This window comes from Pleurodeles waltl, chromosome 3_1 (assembly GCF_031143425.1).
Source record: "Pleurodeles waltl isolate 20211129_DDA chromosome 3_1, aPleWal1.hap1.20221129, whole genome shotgun sequence".
In the NCBI taxonomy this organism is placed as follows: domain Eukaryota; kingdom Metazoa; phylum Chordata; class Amphibia; order Caudata; family Salamandridae; genus Pleurodeles; species Pleurodeles waltl.
The window spans coordinates 1,659,577,104-1,659,586,474 of record NC_090440.1 but is presented as its reverse complement, the minus strand read 5'-3'; positions in this window follow the sequence as shown (position 1 = coordinate 1,659,586,474).

Here is a 9,371-nt window from a genome sequence, read left to right as displayed (position 1 = left end):
ACTTATACTGTTACTCCACTCACCAGCCCAGTGTTCGCCTGTCTAAAGTCCCCTGTTTGGCAACTCACAATTGAAGTGTTCTCCACTTGGGGGTGTGGGCAACATTTATATAAAGTGTGGAGTACAGGGAGTCATATGACTACAACTCCCAGGAGTCACTGTTACTGTTACCCAAACCACCAGCCCAGTGTGTCCTTTATCAAATACCCTTGTTTGTTTACTCCCAATTGAAGTGTTCTCACCTGTGAGGATAATATTTGCAGAGTGTGTGTAGTACAGGGACTGGCATGGCTGCAACTCCCAGAAGGCACTGCTTCACAACTCTAAACACCAGAACAGTGTTCACTTGTCTAAAGACCAATGTCTGCCAAATCACAATTTAAGTTTACTCAGCTGGGAGAACACCATTTGTCAATTGTGGGAAGTAGAGGGAATGTCATGACTACTAAGGCCAGTGGGGTCCTCTGTCTGTTAAGCCAACCATCAGCCCAGTGTTCTCTTGTCTAAATAACATTGTTTGTGAATTCTAAATTGGAGTGGACTCACCTGGGAGGATAACATTTATATAGTGTGTGTAGTACAGGGAGTTACATGACTGCAACTCCTAGGAGGCCCTGTTTCAGAAACGCCACACACCAGGCCAGTACTCTCTTATCCAAAGACCACTGTTTGTCAGTTCCCAAATTAAGGGTACTCACCTAGGGGGATGACATTTGTCAAGTATTGAGGAGTAGTTAGAGTTACCTGCCTGCAATTCCCAGCAGGCCTTGTTTCAGTAACTCCAACTACCATCTCAATGTTCTCTTCTACAAAGAACCCTGACCGCCGGGGCCAGGGTCGGCGGGAGCACCGCCGACAGACTGGCGGTGCCCCGCAGGACATTCTGACCGCGGCGGTTCGGCCGCGGTCAGATGCGGGAAACCGGCGGTCTCCCGCCGGTTTCCCGCTGCCCTGCAGAATCCTCCATGGCGGCGGAGCACGCTCCGCCGCCATGGGGATTCTGACACCCCCTACCGCCATCCTGTTCCTGGCGGGTCTCCCGCCAGGAACAGGATGGCATTAGGGGGTGCCGCGGGGCCCCTGGGGGCCCCTGCAGTGCCCATGGCATGGGCACTGCGGGGGCCCCCGTAAGAGGGCCCCACAAAGTATTTCAGTGTCTGCTATGCAGACACTGAAATACGCGACGGGTGCCACTGCACCCGTCGCACCTTCCCACTACGCCGGCTCAATTCTGAGCCGGCGTCCTCTTGGGAAGGTTGATTTGCCCTGGGCTGGCGGGCGGCCTTTTGGCGGCCGCCCGCCAGCCCAGGGCAAATCCCAAAATACCCTCAGCGGTCTTTCGACCGCGGAGCGGTATTTTGGTGGGGGAACTTTGGCGGGCGGCCTCCGCCGCCCGCCGAAGTTAGAATCACCCCCCTTGTGTCTTAACTCTCTTTTAAACAAAGGAAACAATTTGTATGGTGTATGTAGTGTAGGAAGCTACATGACAGCAACTCTCAGGAGGCACTGTTACTGTCACTCCAACAACCAGTCCGGTGTGCTCTTTGCCAAAGACTCATATGCTGGAAATCACACATGAAGTGTAATGTATGAAGGAGAGGGAGTGACATGACTACCAAGACCAGGGGGCTCTTCTCTCTCCAACTCTAAACACAAGCCCAGTGTTCTCTTGTTCAAATACCCTTGTTTGTTAACTCGGAGGACCACTCACCTGAGAGGATTACTTTTGTATACTGTGTGTAGTACAGGGAGCAACATGACTCTAATACCCAGGAGGGCCTGTCCCTGTGACTCCAAACACCAGCCCAGTGTGCACTTGCCCCAATGCATCTGTTAGTGAACTCTCAAATGAGGTCTACTCACCTGGGAGGATAACATTTGTCAAGTTTTGAGGCCTAGAGGGAGTGACCTGAATGCAACTCCCAGGAGGTACTCCAAGTGATTCCAGATAGCAGAACAGTGGTTACTTGTCCAAAACCCTTTGCCTGCTCATTTCCAAAAGTTTACTCACCTGGGAGGGACCAAGATACAGGTCATGTACAACTCTGAGATGTGTCTTGCCACCTAGCTCTATCTTGAACTGCTAGGCCTAGATGAAACCATTAAGGACAGGAAGGAATGCTCACCCAGTGTGCAACAAGAATGATCACCAAGGCCTCAAAATGCATCACCAGAATGGTATTGGCAGCAGATACATTCACAAAGCACTGACCACATGATGACTCCAATCACATACACAACAAACTCCTGGGGCTACCTAAACCACAACCAACTAGGCTTCAAATGGTCAAAGGCACATCCTGCTCATCCACTGCTTTGCCTGCACTGGTGGCAAGATGGCATTCTCAGGCCATCTTTCCAAGTGCTAATGACCTGCTAAATTCAGCAGCTGCTTGCCTTACATGGAACTGGCATGCTTCATAAATGTCAGGTCAGTGCAACCAATAGCACGGCTACCTGTCACAATAGGATAACCTGCAAATCAAATATGTACATGGGCTTTGCAAATTGTCACTGTAAACTTTTGGAGGCATATGTCACAATACAACTTGTAACATTGTTTCTGGGCACACGGAAGCCACAGATGAGACTGTCACCACCCCCATGGCTGAAGCCCTCAATGAAGAAGACATTCCTGGATGTCTGGATGTAGAGGACGGTTCAGACCCATCTGGACAACCTGGTCAGACCCCAACAGTGAGTCTCACTGTGGCCACATCAACACTTCCCAGCCCAATTGCCTCAACATCAAAGGCAGCCACTCACCTCCCAACCTGTGTCCCTAGGACAACGGCAACCATCTTATGCCCAATAGTCCAAGGTCCTGTGTCACAGCCAAACACCTCGGACAATGATGGTCCTGGAACCAGTAGTAGTGTTCACCCTGTGACTGGGGCACAGGCCCATGGGGGTAGGGTGTGTGGGAGAGATGGTGTGGGCCAGCGGGGTGAGACCACTGGGGATGCTCCTGGTCAGGACACCATCAGCCATATCTGGGGAGCCTATCAGGAGCCCCAAGGCATGATGGGCCAGGTACTTGCAGCTCAAGCACCTGCAGAGGGACATCCATAGGAAGACACATGAACAGTGGGAGGCCACCAATAATAACCTGGCCTCCTTAACAGCAGTGTTGGGAGACATTAACAGTACCCTGATCAGGGATCACCAACAACAATCTACCCCTTCCTTTAGCACACCAACACTAGACCCTTCATCAGTGCCAGCTACTGGAAGGGAGGCCCTGTCATGGGAAGAACCCATCACAGACAGGCCTGCCGCTGTAGCAGCAAATCACTCCATACACAAGTGGGGACGTCCAGCAAAGAAGCCAGGAGGTGCAGATGGCAAGACACCCACCACTGCCACCAAGTGACCTCTTCCTAAATGCACTCCTTTTTGTGCCACATGTTCACTCTGTTGGCTGTTCTTCAACCACCTCCCATTTCCTATGTGAGGAGTACACTGGACTTTGGACTGACAATTGTGTAGCATCCACTCCAATGATTTCATCCCCCATGACTGAACCCTTCATTGTTTTTTCCAACCATGCACCAAATCACTTGTATACCACAATTTTACAATAAATCAACCTATCACAAAGTATTTGTCTGCTTTCTTTTGTTCCACATTTTGCCATGTAGATATGTAAGATCATGTGAAGTAAATGAGAAAGACACAAGATACAAATGCAGGGAGGGATGTGTACCAGGTACAGTGCCCTGCTAAGGGTTACTAACAACACACAAAAACACATTACTACAAGGGTCTGGTCACACCAAATTTCTTATTTCACTGTACAGCACAAAGGCTGTCCATATGTCTGGACTGCCTGGCCAAGAATGGCTGACTCATTGTTTCAAGGTAGATATCCCAAGGTACAACCCGCAGATCAGAGAAGGAAGGGCCTCATTAAACATTGTCCTGTAGAATAGGCAAACAGAAAAGTGGATGGTATCACCAGCTTGAGCCTTATCACATACCAAACCAAAGAAATCCAACATCACATAGTGCACGATACAGATAGAGGGCAGAACAACATTCCCTGATCAAAGGCCCATCATAATCCAATGATCATGCCTCTGGTGGTATGACACAAACATACATCAGTGTTGTGGCACAGGCACTGTGGCCTGCAATGATGAGACACATCTACAGCTACATACAGGCAATGCAAGAAGAGTTTTTATCCAATGTGAAGGGTGAATGCCTTGCTTGAAATTGATTACTACATATTTCATGCCCACATGATCACACACATGATGCCATTGTTTCAATACAGCACAAAAACAAGTATGATGTGCACTTCAGATCTTCCACCCAAACACTGTTCAAGCTGCCTTGACACTGGTCTCATATCCCCTAACTCTGTGATATATATTACCTGGAACAATCCATGTCCATTTCACATGTCGGAACAGCATCATATACCTGCCAATGTCACAACTCTGAAATGCCCACATAAGGATGTTGTGGTGAAGGTACTTGGACAAAGACAAAACAAGAAGTAGAGGCTTGACAAATGCCTATGACAGATGTCACATAGCAAGGAAATTACATTGCAATGTGAATGACACAAATGAAGTAGCTCCATCAAGGCTGGGGATACTTCAAAAGCTAACTCTTCAACCATTCGTTGGCTGATCATTGCAGAGCAGTAGCACACCATTGTTTTGTCGAAACAGTCTTCTCCACACATTCTACATTCACAGACATTACATCACATGACATACTTACACTCATGAAAAGTGGCTTAAAGATGAGATCTTATCGCAAGTCAGCTCCTTACCCTTCACAACTGTCATCCTCACTTGGCACTTCAGGAGGCTCACCGAGCTGCACTGTAGTCTCCCCCTCCTCTAGGATGTAGGGGATATTTCTCTGCAGGGCAATGTTGTGGAGCATGCAGCATGCCACAATGATCTGAATCACTTTTCTGGGTGAGTAGAGGTGGGCTCCACCAGTGCGGTCCAAACACCTAAATCTGGCCTTCAGGGGCCCAAAAGCCCGCTCCACTTGCAACTGTGTTTATCCATGGGCCTCATTGAAGCAGAATTCCCCTGGTGTAGTTGGATTCCTTTTTGGCGTCAACAAACAAGGATGGTTTCGATATACAGAGTTTCCTTATAAGGAATGGTACATATTTGCAACAATGAGTCCTTTTCATCAGAATTGTGGCCCAGACATTGTGCACACACAAACAGGACAGATGTGGCTTACCAATCCTCAGACCCTGACATCAGCTGTGGGTTAGTGCTGCTCTGCATTATGAAGGAATCATGGGCTGAACCCAGACGATGGGCACAGACCTGTGATATGTATAGATCCGCCAAACATACAACTTGGATGTTGATGGAATGGAAGCTCTTTCTATTGTGGTATACTTGTTCACTGGCATGCAGTGGTACCAAGCCAACAAGTGTGCCATCAATGGCCCCCACCATGTGTGGGATGCATCCAAAGCCATGAAAGTCAGCCTCACATGGGCTAGATCCTCATGGTGGGAAAAATGGATCTACCTGGAAATGTGTTTCAACATTGCTGAGAGGACATCCTTCAGCACCAGACTGAACATAACTTGGTTCATACCAGCAGTTTGGGTCACTCTATGTTGGATGGACCATGTGGCTAGGAAATGCAACATTGACATGACCATTATACAATACTAGTTGGATTACTAATAGCTGGCATTAGACCTGGCTCCAACTGACAACATAAGTCCACTATTGTTTGCCAATTCAGTCGGTAAAGGAAGATTATGTGGCATTCTTCCCTGGTCTGTAGGTCTGCCAGTGGACAGTAGACAAGTGGTTATCACATCCTCCCTCTTTCTGGATACGTATATATGACAAGAAATGAGTTCTGACATCAGTCATTGTGTCCCCAGCTACATGCATAATTCATGTCAATGATAACATGTGACAAGACAAATAAGAAGGGATGGACATGGCAAACAGTACACAGCACAGTTGCTAATGACACAATGGTCACATGTGACCCCCTTGATTTGCCACACATGTGAAGACATTGGGCCTGATTACAACTTTGGAGGAGGTGTTAATCCGTCCCAAATGTGACGGATATACCACCAGCCGTATTACGAGTTCCATAGGATATAATGGACTCGTAATACGGCTGGTGGTATATCCGTTACTTTACCGTCACTTTTGGGACGGATTAACACCTTCTCCAAAGTTGTAATCAGGGCCATTGTGTATAAGGACCTAAAACAGAACTATGCATCATGAATGCACCTTGGAATGTGATAGGATGTCACACCCTCAAAACTGACCATTCACAAGTGTGGACTATGCCCAACTGTAAATTGTCATCCTACATAGTACAATGGTGAGTTGTATGATCTACATGACAAGACAGGATAAGCATGCTTGTGTGCTCAAAACAACTTTTTTAGAGGTGTGACACAGTTTTTGACGCCCAATACCACATTTTAGGTTTCTAAAATGGCAGCGGACTGAACTACTCCACTGGTCATTAGGAACTGCCCATGACCGCCAGCAGAAGTCGTCATGGTGGTAAGCGGTTGCAACTGCGGCGGACACAGCCATAGGCTAACATTGTTGCCAGTTGTGGGCCAATGGCTGAGTCTGCCGACAGTGACAACCACATACGTAGCAGACGTGACTGCCATGTTCTGCAGATTCCCTCACTTCACTCCTGACATTGCTGTCAGCAAGACCTCCACTATCAAATTGCTGGGTACCAACTCTGGGAGCATTCATGCCACATGCAGCAGGTGATACGGCCCCAGCCATCTCTGTAGAGGAGCTAGAGAGGCTAGTAGACAAGGTCCTATCCCTGTATAAACAGCTCTAAGGTGCAGCAGAGGAGCAGGTAAATACCTCATGTGCACAGTGTTCTCTGTACTTCATCATCCTTACCCTCCTCACAGGCTACAATGTGGCCATGTGTGCCAGGTTGGCTACTTGTGTGCCTGTAGGTGCAGTCTGTGTGGCATCAATGGAAGAGTCAATGTGCAGGTATTGGTGGCCTGGTCCATATGTTGAGTTCATTCACATTGTGTTGTGTGTGATTTTGGGTTTCCTAGATCCTCCTTGTGTTGGATGCACATAACTAGGTTAGGAGGCATTACTGCCATCACTGTTCTCTTTCCTCATGATTGTTGTATATGTCCGACAACATGTATGTGCATAACAGCATGAGCTGAGTTTGCATGTTGGATGAGTCAGTTGTGAGTAATATGAGCAATGTGTATGTTGCCACAGAGATTTGTTCACACATCTGCCCTTGCTAGACTGTGATTTGTAAGGCATGTCATCACTCTCTCTTCCCTTCAGGTTGCCACACACACCACATGCCAAGTAGCTGTTGGCTACATGATGTACTGCCATGCATGGGAGTGAGGGGGATGTGGTGCCATGTAGGTTCTGTCTGTTCAGCCTGCAGAGATCATGACCTGTCACATGTATCTCTCAGTAAGGGTATTAGTAGGCTGGTGTGGAGTCACAGCGCCTATGCAAATGTGGCACTGTGCCCGCTCCCTGTAACCTGGCAGATCCTGTCATGTGGCCACTATGAGACTCTGGTGTAATATGCTGCATAGAATGCCTCATTCCTTTGATCAGTTTAGGAAAAGGTAAAGGGGTGAGTTACGGATCTATTGCACATGTACACTTAGCATCATTGTCAATGTGTGTCTCTGCCCAAGACAGGTCCCTTTCTCCCACAGCCCTGTTTCCTTCACACAGGTCATATTTGCTCTGTGCAGGCTTATTGCATAACTGACAGTCCCACAGTGCAGACAGTGTGTTGATTCCTGGGAGACCATGATATGTGACTCTGTAGCTTGGTCACATAGCAGAAAATGACAAGGCACACCTTTGTTTTTGGATTATATCTCTGCAGGATGGAGAGTGTGTCTATAAGTGTGTTCTGTGGTGCAGATACATAACAAAGAACCTCACCCCTGAAGTGGCATGAGCTTGCATTTGTCATTGTAAATGTCCACACATATACAGGCTAGACACTTTATACACCCACCATGCCAGTCCCTTCATTGTTACCCGTGTGCAATGTTGAAGATTGTAGTCTGGCAGTAGCCTGTAGGGACTGTATGTAGAGAGTCATTCTCACAGAGTATGAATGTGTTGATCCATTCATGCCTTAGGAGTTTACCATTCAGAAGCCACAGAGGGGTGATGTGATTCATAGTGGCTCAAAATTCAGTGAGTTTGCTAGAGCATGTCCCACATGATGACATTAAGCTTGCTTTGTCATTGTAGGGCCTGAGCAGGGTGGTGGGTTGTTCTGCAAATTGGGAAATGTATGTCTGTAGTCATGGCCCTGTACTCATTGGCTTGTATATGTCACACTTTGGGCGTATTGACAAATAGGAAAGTTCTAGTTTGATGTTACTGATATGTATGGGACTCAACCATAAGTGATTAAACTGGTGAACATGATCTCTTGATCTGTCTTTTACATCCATGCAGGCCAACGTCCATCAAAAGAAGGGGGTATGGAGAGCCATCGCTAGGAAAGTGCGAACCCTGGGAGTCCACGGCCATCGGAGAACCCACTGCAGAAAAAGGTGAGAGGACCTGAGATGCTGAGCCAAGAAGATTCCAGAGGCCCAGCTAGGGCTGTCCTCCCAACGTGGGCAGGCTGCCTGTTTGACCATGTTTGAGGGCATAACAGCAGCCACAAGGGGGTGGTTAAAGGGCATATTCCTGCTTGTCCCATTGCCAAGTGATTGAGTGAGGTTCTAACAGATTCCCCTGACAATTAGGGATGAGCCACATGTCACATAGTAGATGAGAGATTGATTGTGTTGACATGTCATGTGTTGTATAAGCATGTGATTTGCCTACTGGACCAGCGGTCTAGGACAAAACTGAGTGTAATCCTCAAACCACTTGCTCTGCAGGGACCACACATGACTGGGTACATTGATCAATCATGTATTGTTTTTTGTTGTATTGTGTGTAATTTCTATGCAGGAGACCACTAGTCCTCAGTGTTCCAGCCCAAAGGTAAGTAGGTGATGAATCACTGTCCCCTGCCATGTTCCTGGGTGGATGTTTATGTTGGCATCGGACCCCCTCACTCCCAGAGGCCACTTGTTTTCAGTGTATGATGGGTGCTGGTGCCTCTCTCCAGTCTGAAATGTGAAGGTGTCCAACATACATGTGACTGGGCTTACATTGTTATTTGGATGCAGCTATAGATCATTACTTTCCCTTGGTAAGTGGGTAATGTCCATTGACATGATTTCTGTACCATCACTGTTGCCAACATTACTTGTGACTACATGTCAGCATGTGTCCCTTTCTCTTTAGTATACATTTGTAAGCTGCGGTTTCATTGATGGGATGGTGTATGAATTCCCTCAC